Source organism: Seriola lalandi, unplaced genomic scaffold, assembly GCF_002814215.2.
Source record: "Seriola lalandi dorsalis isolate HSWRI2012SDOR001 ecotype SW California unplaced genomic scaffold, Sedor1 jcf7180002054438, whole genome shotgun sequence".
Classification (NCBI taxonomy): domain Eukaryota; kingdom Metazoa; phylum Chordata; class Actinopteri; order Carangiformes; family Carangidae; genus Seriola; species Seriola lalandi.
The window spans coordinates 121,979-141,444 of record NW_019524991.1 but is presented as its reverse complement, the minus strand read 5'-3'; the positions used below and the strand labels follow the sequence as shown (position 1 = coordinate 141,444).

General features: G+C 43.5%; 1 protein-coding gene across 2 annotated transcripts in view; it reads right to left on the bottom strand.

Moving 5' to 3' along the window:
• The window catches only part of foxo3b (forkhead box O3b), a 43,306-nt gene that overhangs the window by 22,476 nt on the left and 1,364 nt on the right, over positions 1–19,466 (bottom strand). The window lies entirely within an intron of this gene.

The following is a 19,466-nucleotide window of genomic DNA, read 5'->3' as shown; positions in this document are numbered from 1 at the left end:
GTGGGTGGGTGGGGAAGAGTTGCCTAAATACATCATAATAAGTTCAAAGCTGGGGCAGAGTGAGAAGAAGACAGAGACAAGGGAGACGAGATTTAAAAAAGGAAATCGAGAAAACCAGACAGGCAGGAATGTACTTTACCTCATGTGGGCAGGGCTACATCTAAACTGCTACTACACCCCTGCTACTGTACGGAATGATGGGTTCCTAATAAAAAGAAAATGCAGGCGGGTGTAAAAGGGCGAGATGTGCAGATAGAGAGACAGACAGACGTGGAGAGGGAGGGCAGCAAAGAACACAAAATGCTGCGGGGTGCTTTTAATGTGAGGTATGCAGACAGACATGGGTGCAGAGGGAGTAGTAAAGTGAAGTGTACAAGACTTTATTTTGTCTGCTTTTCACAGTCTGCTTGTCTGGGTTAGACTACTATGGGCAACGCCTAGGGAGCACCACTTACAGGGGGCGCTTGAGAGTGTGTGTTTCTGCGTGTGTGTATGTGGGAGCACTTAGGGGTAGAGTAAGCACTGTAGAAGAATTTGGGTTAGCGTGAATTATTCACTGGTGTAGCCGAGTACAGCAGCGCCGAGCAAGGCTTCTCCTCGGGCGACGCACTCCCTTTAAAAGCTGGAAAGGGACGCGTGGGGTAGCTGAGGCAGGATTGCTGTGCATATCAATGGGTTTACTGTGTCCACAAAGTCACAACCCAGCAGATTAGATAACCTAACGATCCTCTGTCTAAGTCGTTTGTGGTTCGCTGTGATGGCGCCCTGTGATCGGCGTCCGTGTGAAGAGCCAGCAGCTGGTTTGAAATAGAGGAAAATCAAGCCATTCTCCCAATCTGTTTCCCTTGTTCCCTCTTCCCTTCCACCTTTATCCGTGATACACTCCCGTTCTCTGTCCCCTCCATCTCTTCCTACATTTAAATAGAGAGAGAAAAAAAAACCCTGCTCTTCTATATTTGCCAGCAGTTGTCTGTTTGGATAGTGAGTGTATTTGTGTGTGTGTGTGTGTGTGTGTGTGTGTGTGTGTGTGTGACTAACACACTGTACTATTGCACTGTTAAGTGCAACAGGGCACTCCATGTTAAATCAGTCCCTTCCCCCACCTACACTCCTCTGCCCGCTTCCTTCTCCTCCCCCTCGCATCCTCAACTTCCCTTCCTCTTTTAACCTCCCTGCTTTATTCCCCCTTTCCTCTCTTGCCTCAAGTGTCTCTGGGTTTGAAAGTTGGAACGTGGCCAATTAACACAACAGCCGGTTCACCAAACCGAGGTGGTGGAGGAGGGGAGCAGAGAGAGAGAGAGAGAGAGAGAGAGAGAAGGCTCACATCGCTACACACTGACCTACATACACTTCCACCCAGCTGATTGAATCCTACGTTGAGGCCTGCGGCCAATCACGAGTGGGGGTGGAGAGCGAGCCAGCCAATGGCATCAGCCGCTCTCCGTGGCGCTCTTGCACTGTCTCCATACAGTTTTCAGTAATCACACAGGGTCAGAGAGAATGAGAGAGACAGAGAGAGAAAGGGTGAGCTTGACAGATGAGAGCCACAGAAAATGAGCGAGGGAAAGAGACAGAAGCGGGAGAGGGTGAGGCTGAGAGACAAAAAATAGAAAGGCAATGTGTGGAAGCAAAATGTGGCTCAGACAGACAAAAATAAACAGTTGCCGTTTCCTTGTTTGCTCTCAGCCTCAGTGTCTTATGGTGCTACAAATGTAGACAGATGAAGGCTAATACTGGCTAATGCTAAAGAGTGGATTAGTGCCCCATATTTGTCCTTGCTCCTTTCCCGGCCCAAGACCCGGGCTAGCCTTTCCTGAGCCTGAGAAGTCACCTCTTTGCTCTAAAGTAACAATAACATCAATAGTGGCCCAATTTTTATTTCAGTCGTTTCCACAGCACCTCATGACCAAATTATTTTTGATTATTTTTCATGTTTTTACTTGAACTTGAAGTTGGTTTTGTGATTTGTATGAAAGTTGCTGAAACCCTGTGATTAAAGTTTAAAAATGCTGAAATCCTCAACAGTACACTTTTTGAGGTTTCATGGTTTTGATCCGACACCAGTGACATGACCTGTTCTGTAATTGTTTCGGTAGGTAACCACCTTGTGACCGCTGATACGGTAGCTGCTAAACCTCATAATCCCATTATGAAGAAGGGAGCTGCATTCGATTTTTGTATCTGTTCTGAGCTGTCATTCTCCTAAAAGTAAGATAAAACATGCACATGTATATGGACTTTGTGCCAGATTAAGCAATCAATAAAAGTGCAGAGTACTGTAGTAAGTCTGTGACTGACACCGACAGGAGAAACACTGAGCTCATCGAAACACAGCCTGAAGACAGAGCTAGTGAGATAACTTTCACCCACAAAAACAGATAACCAACACACACAGACACACAGACACACCTCTGACAGCGTGATGCCACCACACAGAGGATGAGGGCATCCCTGGAAACAAGCGAAATGGAAAGTTCAACCTGCCGCCAACTAACCCCAGGCTCTGAGAGAAAAGCTTAGGTTGGTGTTTATATTTAAGTGTAACATAGATGGTGTATTTCTCGATTCTATTCTATTCTTTTCTATTTCCAAGGGTCCATATAACACCATGGCATTGTTTTGCTGTGACGGCAAAAAACAGGAAAGGAAGGAAAAAGACGCTCAAATGCAAGACAATAAAAAAGCCTAGAAAAGCAAACTAAACGAAAAAGAGGGGGCAGCGGGGAGCTGCAGACAGGCAGCGTGAGGCACACTAACCCATATTTAAAGAGATGGAGGCTTATACAGCTCCCACAACAGAGCCAACACTTTGGAAATGATGGATTATGGGAAGGAGAGAGAAGGCAAAAAGCTATGATATCGTGCCCAGGGACAAGATGGGATTTGAATCACTGGGTGTGCAGATACAAACACATTCAAACGTGCACACATATGCATACACAAAGTCACACCACATACAGGTGCCAATACACGTTCATGTACAAAAGCCCTCCTCCACACCAGATCTGCATCTGGTTCCCACATAACACACACACACACACACACACACACACACACACACACACACACACACACACACACACATGCAAATACACACTGTACATTAATCAGACTAAAAGCTTTTCAACCACACGGTGATGTCACTGCACAGCGATAATCAACAATCTATTCCCAGAGGATACAGTGGTCAGCGCAGGTCTGTCGCACGCTGGTGGTCCATACATGCCCCCCACCCTGCCCCCCCTGCCACCCCCACCCTCTTTTTTCAGTGGTCAGCTGAGCCAATCAGGGGTGATGGGTCTTCATGAATAATTCACACATTGACTCAAGTGCTCATATGAAAATGGATTCCTGACCAATATTGACCCGTCTACTTGAAACAAACAAAAAAAAAAAAGCACGAGCAGCACTCAACCCACTAAGCTCTCTCCAGAGTGAGGGGTCCGGGATAATTATACTGTATTGTGAAAGTGAGAGGGGTGGAGGGGCTGGTGTGACCCTCCAGTCTGAAAGTAGTACTATCGCAGAGCGCTCTCACGGTGAAACAAGTGGTGGGGCCACACTAGAGCATGTTGTACTATTCAGGTAGAGGGTAAAATTGGAGTTACTATATGTTTCAGAAGTTGTGCTTGTTGGATATAGCGAACAGCGCTCGAAAATCCCTCCTCCTTTTGGAATCGGGAGTGACTTTCGGCAACTTTTTACGAAACCGACAATCCGTCAACCCCACCCACGTCACACAGTGTTTGGCCAAGTGGGTGGAGGTGAGAAAGCAGGCAAGATTTTGACCTTTCTATCCATCTTTCTTTTTCCATTTGTCACACAATTATGTTTCATTTGGTAACATGAATATCTCCATGGAGAGACTGTCTGAAACTGTAGTCTCTTTGTCTTGCCCCTCTCTAACATGGCAGGTCTCTCATCTTCAATTATGGCCATAACACTTTTGCCTTCAGATGTGACATTTCTTCAAACTAGGTTGTTTCGAGCGTGAACAGACGATCCACCGAGGCAAAATAATGCTCTGTACTCATCAGTGAGGCTGCTGCTGACAGTGGACGCCACAGACAAGCATTGCCACTGTAGCTTCGAGTCCAACCGAGGACCATTACTGCATCTCTTCCTCTTTTCCTGTCATCCCTCTCTACTGTTTGTAATAAAGATTTAAAAATGCCCAGAAAATACTTAATAACAAGCATTGTCATTTTTTATAAGTGTGAGAACATTTAAGTTAAGACTTTGGTCAGCAGCACAAGAGAAAAGTTTTTTCACAGTAAATCTTAATCCTCCGACACATGGTGATTTCCCTGTTTGCTCTGCCTGCCTTTTCTACTTTTTAATTTCCTACATTTCCCATAATGCCTTTTGACAATCAACAAAGAATATGTCTTAATGTGTCTCTTTGAGTAGTCAGTGGAGACAGTACTTCATTGTAATAAAGCAAAAAAAGTGAGGCACTCATGGTTTTCATGTATATTTTTTTATGATTCAAATTCAATTCTGCCTCCAAAAAGCTTGTTCCCATCTCAACAGGATTAAGAAAAAAAAAAACACTACTAAAAGACAAAATACAATGCAAGGTATATCAACAGTTGTTTTTGTAAAACCACATTACAGCACTTTAGCGTGGATTTCTTTTTTTCCTTTTAATCATCCTCAGTTATAGTCGCCTATAGTGTGTAGAGTCTTTTACTAGATAGTAACAGTGAAACAGGGTGGGACAGCACATAGTGTCTGCTCGCCCGACTCTCCGGCCAGATCACATGAGCTCCAACACTGTACATACCCCTCCCCCACGCGCACCAATATGTCGAGGGAATGACAGAAGAAAAGGAGGGAAAATTGAGGGGGAGGAGACAAGCAGAAGGCGAGAGGCCTACTTTCTTCTTCCCAACTCTTGCTCTCCTCACATGTCATGTTGACCTGAAGGCCTCCTCTGGAAGGGAAAGTGTGTGTGTGATGTGTGTGTGTGTGTGTGTGTGTGCAGGGAAAGTGAGGATCTCTCTGGGGGGAGAAGTACAACAACAGCTGAGGCCAGGGCTTTCCCCTGCATTATTAGCCCAGCCCCCTCTGCGTACAGTACCACACACGCGTGTGCCTATATATTCACAGTGAGCACAAAGCCTTCACTTCATCGGGCCCCTCGACATACAAATGCCTGGAGCAGAGCATGGAAATAAGAAATGTGCACTAGAGAATGTCTCCCTGACTGCTTGCGCTGTGTATTACTCCAAATTTATGTGTGTATATGCATGCTATGTACGTGTACTGGTGCATGCTTCTTTCCCTCCAAGTGTGCATGTGTGTTTATGTGTGTATTTGGTGTTCTGCCCTTGCTGTGGAGCCATTTTGAGACCCTCCAGGTCTTGAGGTCAGTGTCTCTGGGTATCGGTTACTCTTCTCAGCAGCACTGAGGGACTAAATGATTGATGGACAGATGGCTCGCTGGTTGGGAAGAAGGTCGCCGTGGGAACAGAGGGATGAGCTACAAGTAGAGAGGAATCACACATGCATACACCAATAATGCTTATAAACACACCACCACACAGGGTGGAGATGAAGGAGACAGTGTTTGTGTGTGTGCACGTGTGTGTGTGTGTGTGTGTGTGTGTAAAACAGAGAGGAAAGCTCTGTGTCTGGGTAGAGCGGTGCCCAATGTGCCTTGGGGCTTTGGAGCGATTTCATGCCCCCATAAGCAATGAGATGCACAGACCCAGACACACACACACACACACACACACACACACACACACACACACACACACACATACACACACTGCTGGGCATCCTCTTTGCCCAACTACCCTCATCAGATAAAAAAAATACATGGCACGTGGGGAGAAACGGCGAACAAGAGAAGAACAAAGATAAGCAAGTAGAGAAATCTGCTACAACATGCATGCACTAATGGTGACTAAGCAGAGTGCCCTAACTATTCATAAAGCATCTATCTGTCAATGTTATTGGCTGAAGAATAAACATCCAGCTTTCCTTGGTCAGTGTGGAAAGCCTTCAGTGATTATTTCTGAGAAAGTAGTTTATGCCTTTTCAACCTTTTGCACAGTAAAGTGTGCATATAAGTTATCTTGTTACCATGCTTACATTTTTGCAATTGCAAATTTTATGAGCAAGAACAGTCATAAATTCATCATAAATCATAAATTGATATTACACTAACTGATCCTAAATGCCATGAAGATGTGGAAAGTATCGCCGGACCTGATTCTGTGGACAACATAATAAACAACTGAGTCTCTTGCAGTTGAATTTGTCTGACGACTTCTGCGTAGGCCCTTCATGAAAGGAGTTCCTGAATCTCATCATCTCTCCGGTTACACATTTTTCGTTGGCGTCTTTGTCTAATTGACCCTTCTTCTTCACCCTTGGATGCTTGTATTCTTTTTCCGGCATGATAGAAACGTCATCAACACGCCCACTCGCTTGTTGTGAATTGTCGGGACAATGACCTGCTCTATTCTCACATGGGCTCAAATGAAAAGTTTGTTTAATGTCCGGTCAAACTGATTCAGACAGCTCCTCCAGGTAATGTCTAGATCAGCTCAGGGTTGCAGTGCATGTGTGGAGTTTAGTGTATTTTCGATAGTGATGGTTCCCAAAGAGACAAGGACAAAACCCTTAACACAGTTCAATGCCTTGCTCAAGGACATTTCCATAGTGGCTGTTTATACACCCAGCTGGTCCAAGGATATGACCTGGTGACCTTGGTCTCATATCCTCAGTGTACCATCTATGTTTTAGACCTGACTATCAAATACAACACTCTCATGATGAATTTCAGCAGAGCAGAATATGAGAGAGAAGGTGGAAGAGGTTCATTGCTTTCAGCTGAGCAGCTGCTCAGGGTCGGACTTAAGCTGTAGGTTTGTGGGTGAAAGATCACACAGAAACCTTCCTCTCTGGGTTACTGGGCCAGCAGTCAAGTTCTGAACTTTCCCTTTGTCAGCTTAAGGTAGATATGCCCCAGCCCACAACCCCGGAGTCAGATTTCACCAACTCCACAGTCCCAAGCTCAGCCTCAAAAGAGCTGAATTCATTTTGCAAGATTCTTCTGTCAGCTCTTCGGCTCTTAAGTCTTCTTCCAATCAAACAAATTTGTCCAAAAAAAAAAAAAAAAAAAAAATGATTTGGTTAAAGGTCGAGTCAGTTTGTGCACTGTCAGCAAACACATAGGAACATGCTTATTATTATGATCGACCGGTATCTGCTGCTGCTGTGCTCTGGAGGCATATCTGCAGACCCTTATCGCCCCCTCCCCTTCCCCCACTCTCTCTAATAAAACCCAGGTGTGCAAACACATAGGTTTACCTAGGTCTCATAAATGATAACAGATAAGGCGAGAGGAGGGGAGAAATGAAAAGGAAGGAGGCCCAGTTCCTCAGATCCACAGTGACCTCCTAATCTTGGTTGTGACTTGGCCTGGTTTTTTCATTCCCAAAATACACAAGAGACAGAAAACCTGGAAGCTCTTGCACGGACACGAGGTCATTTATTGCCTCATCTTCTCATAAGTTAAAGATATAGAGATAAGACCCAAGTGATAACTTGTATTTGCTATCTACAGTACTTTGTAATCAGAAAGTCACAGGCTAGAAAACTGCTACGAGGCATCATAAAATCTAAAGGGTTTAAGGCATCAGCCAGTTCTCTGGGAGCCATGAATATCTGTCCAAAAAAACTGCACCAATCCATCCAGTACATGTTAAAATATTTCACATGATAAATGAGAAGTATAAGGCATGAAAAGTATATGGCAAGATCTAACCAAAAGATGGCAAGTGATTGCAATTGATCACAGATCCAGTTTTCAACTGTGAGTGCTCCAGAACAGATGGATCCCAGCTTTTAAACAGTGACTTGAGAAAGAAAAATTGCCTAATTGAAATTCTATCCCTCGCGTGTTTTCTCTGTACCCTTGCAGTTAGCCTCTCGTGCAAACAGGAGGAGAAAACAATAAAAGCTGATATTTTCACATCTGATATGTGTGAAAAACTTAAATTACGCAAAACAAATGGGATTTTTTTCTCTTTTGCGCTCGTGTAAAACCTTTTATCGCGTTCAGTTGCAGTCATGAACAAAAACGAACACACACGCACGCTCTTTGATGTAACTTCAGCTGCTGCCATCAGCTTCGTCTTTCTGTTTCAATGTTCAGTGGCTAAAGCAGGCTCAACAATGGTTTGCCTTCATCCCACAGTAACCCGCCTGCACACACACACACACACGCGCACACACACACACACACACACACACACACACACACACACACACACACACACGCACGCACAATGCACACTCACACACGTAACCTCTGAAGTCCAGGGCCATAGTTGTGACTTCATGAAGAGTGGGATTAGTGCTAAGAGGCTGGTGTGTGAGGGACCTTGAGGCCGAGTAACACAATGGACTCCGAACCGGCAGCTACACGCAAACATCTGAGGAGGAGTTGAGAGGCTAACACACACACACTCACTCAAACTCACACACACTGTATTTTGTGCCAAGAAATCTCTGTGGGGACTTTATGGGAACTATTATCAGATGTCCAGAAAGAGCTGAAAACATCATTCCCTTGTTTTAATGATGCATGGAGGGAGCCCAGCATATGTACAGCAACACATCTTGAGCGGTGTAATTCACACCAGAAACTGACACGCTTTACATGTGTGAGTCTTACCTATAGTGTTTCAGAGTCAAGAAAATCCTGTGTCCACATAGAAAGCCTGTGGGTTGAACAGGTGGCTGGCAGGCCGGCGGCTTGATGGCACTCTCAGTCTTTGCTTATCAAATCTGGGAGTGCCGCCTCTGTGGTTGGAGAGCTTCCACCTGCAACTCTGAGCCTGTACAGTAGGTAAAACGACACACTGGCTACTGCACACTGTTAGAAAACGTTGATCTTTTTACGCAACAGGCTGTTCGTTGGGCTGAATTTCCCATAAATCAACTATCATTAATACAGTACGCCCAGTGAAGTGTCATCCTTTTTCACTGATGACCTATGTGGTGCCCTTTTTCCCGTGTGTTCTGCTGTAATGGCCATCGCTGCTCGTGATCACTCTGTAGGTCTTTGTGTGTTTCTGACAGAAACGGAAAATGCAATCCCTTCCTGTGCGCTACAGGATTTTTCCTGAGAAAAAGACCTACCTAAATCCGAGGATTTACAGCATCCACGTTAGAACAGTGGCTAAGGTGCTAACCATGTGACTAGAGTGACCCTTGTGTGATTCTAGCTGGGGACCGCCCTCTCTCTGCCTATGTTTCTTGTCCGTATCTCTGACCTTGAGTAAGAGCTTTAATGATTTGGGTGTAAGTTGAATTGTAATTGTGTTGTGTTGTATTGTATTACTGTTTTAGAGACGTTTCGAAGTTGAAAATCATCTGAAAACTTAAATCTCTTAAATGAATCTCCATGACCATCTTACTGATTTCCTCTAAGGAGACAGGGTAACAGACTTTAGAGACAGGAGCGAAATGAAGGTAGAAATAAATATTTCCGGAGTTTGCTGCTGTTCCCTTCATACACAATCAATTCAATTCGGTGGCCTTCGAAAGGAAAGGAACTATTTCCACTTGTGTTGAAATGAGAATGACATGAAAAGAGTAGCACAGCTATCAGTGGCTCAGACACTGACACAATACATCACACCTATCGGAGGGCTAATCATTATCACCTGTGAGAAGTGTCTAAATCTGTGACTCATACATCTGCGAACACATGACACATTTGTACACACACACACACACACACACACGCACACACACACACACTCATACAGGTGAGTTAGCTCAAATCTAGCTGTGGCTATGGTTTCCAAAACACTTAATCTAACATAATTCCTGTTTAATCTGCTGTCATAAATCTGGAATAACCCTGACTGAGAAGGGGTGGGTGGGGGTGGGGGCAGCGACGACGACAGTGGAGGGAAAGCAGATAATCTTGGTTTTTAAGAGCGAGTGAAAGCAACGCAGAAAGACTTGTGGAAGTGATTTTCCCTCCATGATATGTCAGCAGCACAACGCTTTATCACTTTCAACCCCCACCCTGCCCCCCACATCCCCTCATTCCCCATCTCTCTTCCTCCTCTGTCTCCCGCCTAAGATACAGAAAGCTTTATTGGAGTAAATTAAATGTTAATCAGGAACAGTAGCTCAGCCCGGCCTTTGCAGACTCAGTGATGCCAGATAGGGGGAGTGGTGTAATTGAAAGAGACAGGCTCAGAACAAAACAAATTAAAGTTTAAAAGCCAAGAGTCGCATTGGCGGGCCAAATTCAGAGATGATAACTTCAAATCAGTGATGGGCAAATGACTGCTGACCGAGTTCAGATGATGATGGTGGACAGAAGGGGGAGATACCCAGACTTACACCTGCTTCACTCATAAACAAACAAAATATGCACAATTAATCAAATATGAAAACTAGGCTGGACAACTCACACAGACAGTGTGTATATGATATGTTAATGTGTGTGTGTGTGTGTGTGTGTGTGGTGGTAGAAGGAGTCGATTACAGAGGCGGAGGAGGCAGAGAGGCAAGGGGCCCACTTCAGCAATGTGGTTATCGGAGAAACTGAGAAGCAAGGCCAGAATGGGAGGTATGTACAGCCTGAGTGCTTGTGTGTGTGTGTGTGTGTGTGTGTGTGTGTGTGTGTGTGTGTGTGTGTGGTTGTGTGTGTGCGTAAGGACAGGGGGCGGGGAGAGGCGTTCAGTGGGTCACTCTGTTATCAGCTGTCAGCCAAACTGCGAGTCGTCCCCCCCACCTGCTTGACAAGTTATCAGTTGCTATGGAGACAAACAAGTCACAACCCCTCCCCTTCTTCGCCCTGTCGACACAAGTATGCATGCCTTTATGCAGACACACATATTAAACACACACACACACACACACACACACACACACACACACACACATACAGTATCTGAGGGCACCTGGATAGTCATTAACTTTACTCTTGGCTCTCCTTCTCCGCCCAGTGAACACTGTGTTTGCTGTATCAATAAATACATGGGTTAAAGAGCAATAGATAGAGGTGGAAGGAGAAGAAGAAAGTGGAAAAGAAGTTGCGTTAGCTGATGTGGTGTGTCCGCTGTCAGTTTCCAACAGATACAATAATTTGGACTGAAATTCTTACTTAAAGGAATAGTTTGACAATTTATTTGCTTTCTTGTCAAAGTTTAAGTGAGAAAATCAATACCACTCCCATGGCTGTATGGTAAGGCTGAGGCCAGCAGCCTCCTAGCTTAGCTTAGCATAAAGACTTTAGTAACAGCAAGCCCCGTTCTGTCTAAATGTGACAAAGTTCACCTACAAGCACTTCTTAAGCTCATTAACATCTTCTTGTTTGATTAATCCATACTAAAGCCAAAGTGTGTATGAGACAATTTGTTAGGACTGTTTCTTGGCTTGGACCAGTAACTTTGTGGGGCCCTGACTGGTTGTCTGGCAACCGCTTCAAGAAATGGTCCTGTACATAACCTCCTTAAAACCACTATGTGTCATTTTAACACTTTGGTTTTTGCATGGACTAAACAAGGAGATATTAATTATTGAACTTTTTGTAACATTTGGACAGAGCCGGGCTAGCTCTTTCTAGTCTTTATGCTAAGCTAGGCTAAGTGGCTGCTGACAGCGTCTTCATATTTACTGCACCGACATGAGAGCGGTATTGATCTTTACACAGAACTTTAAGCAAGAAAACAAATAAGTGAATTTCCCAAAATGTCAAACTATTCCTTTAAATTTTACACCTTTACTCTGTAAATAAGTCCACAGCAAAGAGTCCCTCGATCTCAGGGGCAATTCTCTTCAGTCCCTTCAAAGCTAAAGCTGCTCACTACTCATGAAATAACTTACATACAGTAGTGCTGATGTAACAGTGTAATGCTCAGCAAATTCACTATGAATTATCTCTGTCAGCATGTGAAAAGTGGTTATAGATGCTTGTTTAATCAATACTGGTTCTTTTTTTAATATAACTGATTGATACAGTGGCTCAGACAAAAATACCCTTCTGCAAACATTGTGTGCAGTGGTGTAACAGTTATATTTTTTTAACCCATAAACATTTTTGTTTTACATATGTGTATTTGCAGGGATATATTATTTAGACAGAGCAAACTGGGCTAAGTAGGGCGTGTAATTACTGGTTTCCTAGATGTTTTATTTATTTTTCCAGTGACAGACAGACAGGATGTCTTGGAGCGACACACTCGTAGTATGATTTTCCAGTCAGACTAGTGTTTCTGTATTCTCTCTTACAAAACTACAACTTTCCTCCTCCATATGATTTATTGATTCTGCTAGAGAATACTGTTCTTTGCTTAACCTTTCTCCACAGAGGTCAAAGGTTAGGGTCAACTACAGAACATTACAGTACCGAGGTGGTTTGTTGTATATTTGTCCTAAATGTTAAAAGGAATATATTGTTTCGTGTTTCTAGGGGATTTGTGCTATTCCGATGCATTTCTTGCCTCCCTACCAGCACCAGCTCTTGATGATGCAGCTTCAGCAGTGCTCTTTGCTACAGTTATCTGGCTGAAACACTAGTTTCATGCAGCAACCGTTGAAGAAGATCAGTGTAATCTGATGTTGTATAAACTGCTGGCCAATTTTTTTTGCAGTGTGAGGGTGTTTTGATAGCAGGATCAGAAGTGTTGGTGATTCAACAGGCGCTGGAAAGATACTGAAACATGATAGTTCTTCAAGCTCAGTGAACGAGTTAAAATTAATCCTCTGAGAAAATTCCACCTGAGATTTGTTATGATGCGGGCTGCAGAAAATTACAGCATCAGCATAGCCAGACACACTCACTGTAGCTAATAAACTGAATATTACAAAGTGTAACATTTTTCTAGGGGAGCTTTTTTTTTTCTTGCTGCCTCAGTTTGAACTGAATAATTGCCTTCCAACTGCTGCCTAAAAATACTCACGTAGAAGAGAAATAATATGTTTAAAGGAAAACTTAAATAAGAAGATTGATAATAGCCTCAAATCTGTACAGTAAATATAAAGCTGGTAGCCAGGTAAGCATGGCTCTGTCCAAAAAAGGTAACAAAATCTGCCTTCAAGTATCTCTAAAGCTCATGAATCAACATGTTATATGTTATATATAAAAACTGAAAACTAAAAGCCAGGATAACTGTTTCCCCCAGTTTCCAGTTTTTATGCTAAGCTAACATTTTGTGTGATTGAGTGGTATCAATCTTCGAGAAATCAAGAAAGCAAATAAGCCTTTTTCCAGGAACACAACAGCAGGCCACATTATTATGTATGAAATATGTTATGCAAGGACAAAATGTACATGCGAGTTGACAGTTGCAGCACACATGCCAGTCTTAATCCAGCCCACATCTTTAGCACATAATCAGCGAGTGAGACACAAGTGTTTGTATTTTAGATTTTATCAAGGAACGGGCATGTACAGGCAGCTGGTTTCTGGTTTTGCTTTGTGCACGTGTCTGTTTAACACATACAGACAGACAACACATCATATAAATCCTGTGACCTGTCTACCCCCCCCCCCCACACACACACACACACACCAACTATCATCATCATGTTGAGCAATTCAAAGTCATGTCTGAAATCTGATTTTAACTATGCAGTGCAGTCACATCGAGGTTTTAGGACTATTCATTTAATTTACAATCTGCATATTTTCACTACAACAACAATGACAATGTGGCTATAAAGTCTCAAGTGCCTCAAGAGATGCTGCAGTGGTGCCATGATGACCGCAAAAAGACAGGAGTCAAGGGAGTATGGAGCGTAACGAGAGGAGAAGCCCAAGATTTATCTCCATTCATTAGAGCCCACAACAGATTTCAAGAGTTGTACTTCAGAGGAGCAGCGGCAAGCTACAGGGAGATAGCTTGTTTTTGCTTGTGTTTTACATCCAGACAAATGAGGGAGCTGGCAGGAAAATAATGAGGGATGGCATGAGAGAGAGAGACAGAGAGAGAGAGAGAGAGAGAGAGAGAAAGAGAAGGGGGGGTGTAGAGTGCAAAAGAGGAGTTTGAGTGATGAAAGAGAGACAGAAACTGTGAAAGAGGGTTAGCCTTTAGCCAAGAACAGGCTCTTAAAAATTAATACAGTGATCTGAATTCATCCCGAGCGCACTGAATAATTGAGAAGTGTCTTTGAGGAGAACAGATCGTGCGGAGTGTGACACGGCTGTGGTGGTGAGGACGCAGAAAATGATGTGAAAACCAGTAAAAAAAAAAAACCCAAAAAACTGCTTTTCTTTCTTTTTTTCTCGGTCTTTTGAAGCCATTTGAACAAAGGAGAAGTGTACAGATTGTGTACACAAACACACACAGGGGAGTAGTCAACTTGATTACTGTATGTCTGCATGTTTCAAAGAGTGGACTAATTATGACGAAAGATGGGTCCACTTTTGACAGACAGATGGACAGTGAGAAAGAGACATAGGAACAAAAAGAAAGAGGAGAAACCTGCTGAATTCACTAGATGGCCAAAAGTATGCGGACACACCTGTTCACATACTTGTGAATTTCTGGTCTGAAGCTTGCAGAAAAATGTCATTATATTTTTGCTTTCTTGCAAAGAATTAGATTAAAAGATTGATTCCACTTGCCATGCCTGTATAGTCAATATGAAGCCAACACCACCAGTTAGCTTAGCTTAGCACAAAGGCTGGAAACAAGGGGAGAGTTGGGATTAGTGTTTGTGGTAACTTCTTATTTACTGTGCAGAGATGAGAGTGGTATGGGTCTATTCATCTCACTCTCTGCAAGAAAGCTGATAGGTGTATTTATATATCTTTGTATATATGTAAAACAGTGAACCATTCCTTTGGAGAAAATCTTATTGCTGCAGTATGCAATGACATTTTAGATAATAGTGTGCTTCCAAATTTGTGTTAACATTTTGGAGAGGACCCCTTCCTGTCTCAACATGACAATGCTCATGTGCCCACAAAGAGAGGTCCATAAAGAAATGTTTTTTCTGTGTTTGGTGTGGAAGGACTTGACTGGCCTGCAGATTCCTGGCCTCAACCCCAGCCAAACACTTTTGGGGAAAGTCTTCCCAGAAGAGTTAAGGCTGTTACAGCAGCACATTAATGGCCATGCTTTGGAAATAAGATATTTAAAATTCACATATGGATGTAATATTCCGTTGTCCACATACTTTCGTCCATAGAGGGTAATTTTCAGACGTAAAATCTAATTGCGAGGAAGCTCTTTGCGGCATCCAAAGACAAAAATGTGTCCATTGATTGGAAATGGAACTAGAACAGAGCCTGGGGGTTTTCCTCCACGCAGAGGTCGACTGCTCCGACACTGTTCAGACTTGGAGGGGTGCCGGGAGCTGGTGGGTTCCCATAACCCATCGCCCCTTTACCCTCACACACCCTCATACCCCTCCATTGGGAATCACAGCCAGAGGGCAGTTGTAATACACCAATTTAGAGCAAAGCTTGTTAATTTACTCCCTCAGCTCCCCCTCCCTTCTGCTCCTTCTACTGTCTTCACGCGCCTCTCAACCACACACCCACCCACCCCGACCCCCTCCACTCCCCTTTTTATTGCCTTTTTGCTTCAGTTCCTTCAGCTTGGCACGGTGCCCGCTCCATCTGAGAGGCCTCCTGATTGTGCTCTGAGTACCTGAGCACACACACCCACTCACACAATTGCACACAGACAGCCCCTGTTCTGGCTAATTTTTTTTTGGTATTTTCTGCAGTATTATAAGAATTTCCTTACTAGCCAGTCATCCTATGTAGAGCTTACCACTTTCATAGTGCTTACAAGTTTATATTCCAGTCACTAGCAACCTAGTCCTGCAATAATATTTATGGCTGACACTGGGATCTTATTGCCCACATAAAGCTAATTTCACTCTACATTGATAGACAGCAAATGAAAGGACTAATGTTGTTTCCTTTTTTTCTTTTTTTGCCAACCCCTTCCCCTTTGTCAACCATGTCCCGCTCTGATAGGAACAATAAATAATTTCAGTCCCACAGAATCAACACTTTCAGCTCGCGAGGCCATTAAAATGGTAATCAACCTGCCCAGTGAGCTGACAACGGACTGTTTTCCATACGCCTGCAGACATAGTCAGATGGGGGAATGTGCGGAGTGTGGGGCGGCTGCATATGTGTGTGTGTCCGTGTGTGTGAAGGTTGTGCCACGGGTGAAACTCTATTTCTTTTGGACTCTGTTGAGAGAAAAGGTGCGTTAAACTCTTGTGGTCATTACTCACTGATTTGTGGTTTTAGCTGAACATTAAGTACCTGCAAATAGCCATCAATTATAAGAGGACATTAAGACTAATGTAAGTGTTAAACAACAACCTCAGGTTGACAATAAACACTGCTCACTGTAACCCTCAGGGTCTTAAAGATGAAATAATCTAATTATTCTAATGAGTCAAACTCATTTCAGACCTCTGTATAAATTAAGACCTGCAGCAGGGACTCAGTCATGAACCCTGGTGATAAGCCTGAACATGACCAGGCAAATGCGCTGTATATGTCTGTGCATGCCTGTCTGTGTGGGAAGGTATGGCAGGTTTAAAAACATACATGGGAACATAAGAAGTCAACTTTATCTGAGATAGAGAGAACTCTATGTACCATGTATGTTAGCATGTGTGGCTATCAAAACCTCATAACCATAAGTGAAATGATCAGATACAGTATGTATATCTGTGTGTGTGTGTGTGTGTGTGTGTGTGTGTGTGTGTGTGTGCACGCTTGGAGTGTCACTGTGACATAACTAGGTCTCGGCCTATGACGGGCAGCTGCTGGGAAAAGGGAGCCTGTTACAGCAGGGTTAAGTAACACTAGAGCACAAAGTTCAGTGCAGCCAGGAATACTTGCACACGCACACACACACACACACACACACATACATACATACGCACACACGCGCACACACACACACTCACATACATACATACGCACACACGCGCACACACACACACACACACACACACACACACACACACAGGTGCACCTAATCTTTCGATTATGCGAAGACACACAGATGAAAGACGCACACACTCAGAGAGTTAACAGACATGTTTACAGGTGCTATTTTGAGATGCTGTCCGTCACTCCCCCGCCATACCAGAGCTTCTCTTAGCACACATTTTTAGCAGCTCCAAACAGACCTGCCCCTCCAAGCACACAACTTCTGCTGGAAAACTCCCCACACATACTGGTATGATCCATGGTACCAAAAAAGGCAGAGTGGTCCAACACATGAGCTGTCAAACTCACACTCACAAATCAAGAATGATTCTGATTTGTTTTTCTTCATTGTGACTGACTTGTTTCAAACAGTGGCATATTTCATTCAATACAAAAAAATAAATATTCAGATTGATAACCAGCCCTTAGAAACACAGACTGTACATTAAAATCAGGTCAATATCATGGATGACATTAAGTGTACAAAGTGTAAAAACTAGTAAATGACTCAACGGTGTGTTTCTATTAAAAAAATATCCAGTGGCCTCTCTTGGTTAAAGACAATCTATGGTGATACAATATTTCCAAGTGTTATGCTTGGTTGTCTCAACCCACTTTTACCAGGGCTAATGGTTAACTGACAGAGATATGAAGCAGAATGATGTAAGTGGGAACCTGGGAGAGAAACCCAGTGGGATTACTAGGATTTGCTCAGCAAATCTCCTCAATAAAGGTGCCCTGACTGCATGAAACTGTAGGTGTTCAAACCCGGCTCTGTGTGGAGGTGAAACCTAAGAGTCTCTGAGAGTGAAATGGAGAGCAGAGGGGCTTCTGAATACGTCCCTGTATAGAGGTAGACTTCTGAACACCTGGCTCCTCAAACTGGCTTTGGTTTCACAGGCTTTTTCACTAAAACCTGACTGCAGCTTGAGACATTTTCAGGCCTTAAACGCAGAGGAACCTGCTTGTCTGTTCTCTAGCGATGTATCACCCTAAAGAAAAGTTTCTGTTAATGGACTTCATCTAAGCTTTGTGGTAGCATAACTCTGTTCGAAAAAGACACAACTAGAGTCTGTAATTAAAAGAGTTTCTTATGAGATAGCTTAAAAAAAAAAAGCTGCAGCCAACATTTATTGACAGACCATGTGTAACACTAGACCACCGACAGCCAGGCCCTCATGCCCGAAATTCCAGGAGTAACAGCCCTGCATGGTGATGGTGAACTCGGCCTTGACTTGGTGGGGTTACACCCACAACCTCCCTCTCTGCTCTTCACCAGACCATATCACATAGCAATACTTGAGAAGCCCTGACAAAATATGGCCTATAGGCTCCACACCCCATGGGACAGGTCCTTCAGTTTCTGATGGGTTATTAATCTCCACTCTCTGACCTTCTGCCCCTCCCTCCTACACACTGTCTCTTTTCGCGGGTCCCATATGTCTTTTGGGTGACCAGATCACCGCCCGTAAAATAAGCTTTACCCTTAACACCTCACCTAAACTCACGGCAACCCAGTAGTTATGTAATTCCCCCATGGCAGGATCAGCAGCCTTGGCACTTGCCTACCTGACCCAAGAGACTGACACATCCCTGGCAAGGTTTACATAACAAAAGGCAAACAGGGCAATGCCTCTGTGGTTATAGTAGCATGGTGGAAATTCAGCTTCTAAATTTATGAGCAAAAAAAATGAAGGGATGGAACCAAGTCATTATAATATCACTATTCAAAACCACAAGAAGACTAAATGACTGTAAGTGCACTGGATGGATTTTTCATAGTGGAGGTTATAGTCATAAAACCAGAGGTCTTATTAGGATTCACGTGTTTCCACATGGCATTATTGTTATTAAATCGTTTTGTTTACATTCAGCTCCTTGTCCTATTAATGGATTAGCTGCTGCTCAGTAAACTGTCTTATGTAATTGTATCATTCTGTGAGCGTCTTAAACGCGGGTTGCGTCACTCAAAATAGGCCACTGTGTTTCCAGACAAACCGGTTGCAACGTTTCTGTTTGCTCTAATTCCACACATGTGACTGTGGCTGTGGCCTCAGAGGAATATTATGCACATAACTCATCAGAAATGTATTAAAAAAAAAAAAAAAAAAAAAGACAAAAGGACATGCATCTGATGCAAATTCAATCAAACCCCACAGCCTTATTTGACTGTAAAATGTCCGGGAATAACTGCAAGATATCATGTTTTGGTCAATTTAAGAGATAATTATGTGTGGTTCACCAAACCTCACGCATCTTAAGATTAATGATCTTAAATAACCCCCTAACGTGACCCCCCCCCCTTTTTGATTGCATTTACTGACTGATCTGTAATTTCCATTAGAATGACAATGAAAGCCATAATGGGAGCCAGACTTTCCAAATAGTCGCTCGTAAAAATAAGACCGCTGTGGCATAATTGTGTGCGTGTGAGTGTCTGTGTGTGTACGTCAGTGGGTTTACAAGCCACATGCTTTTTGTTTTTGTTTTGATGGAGGAGGGGGGGGGG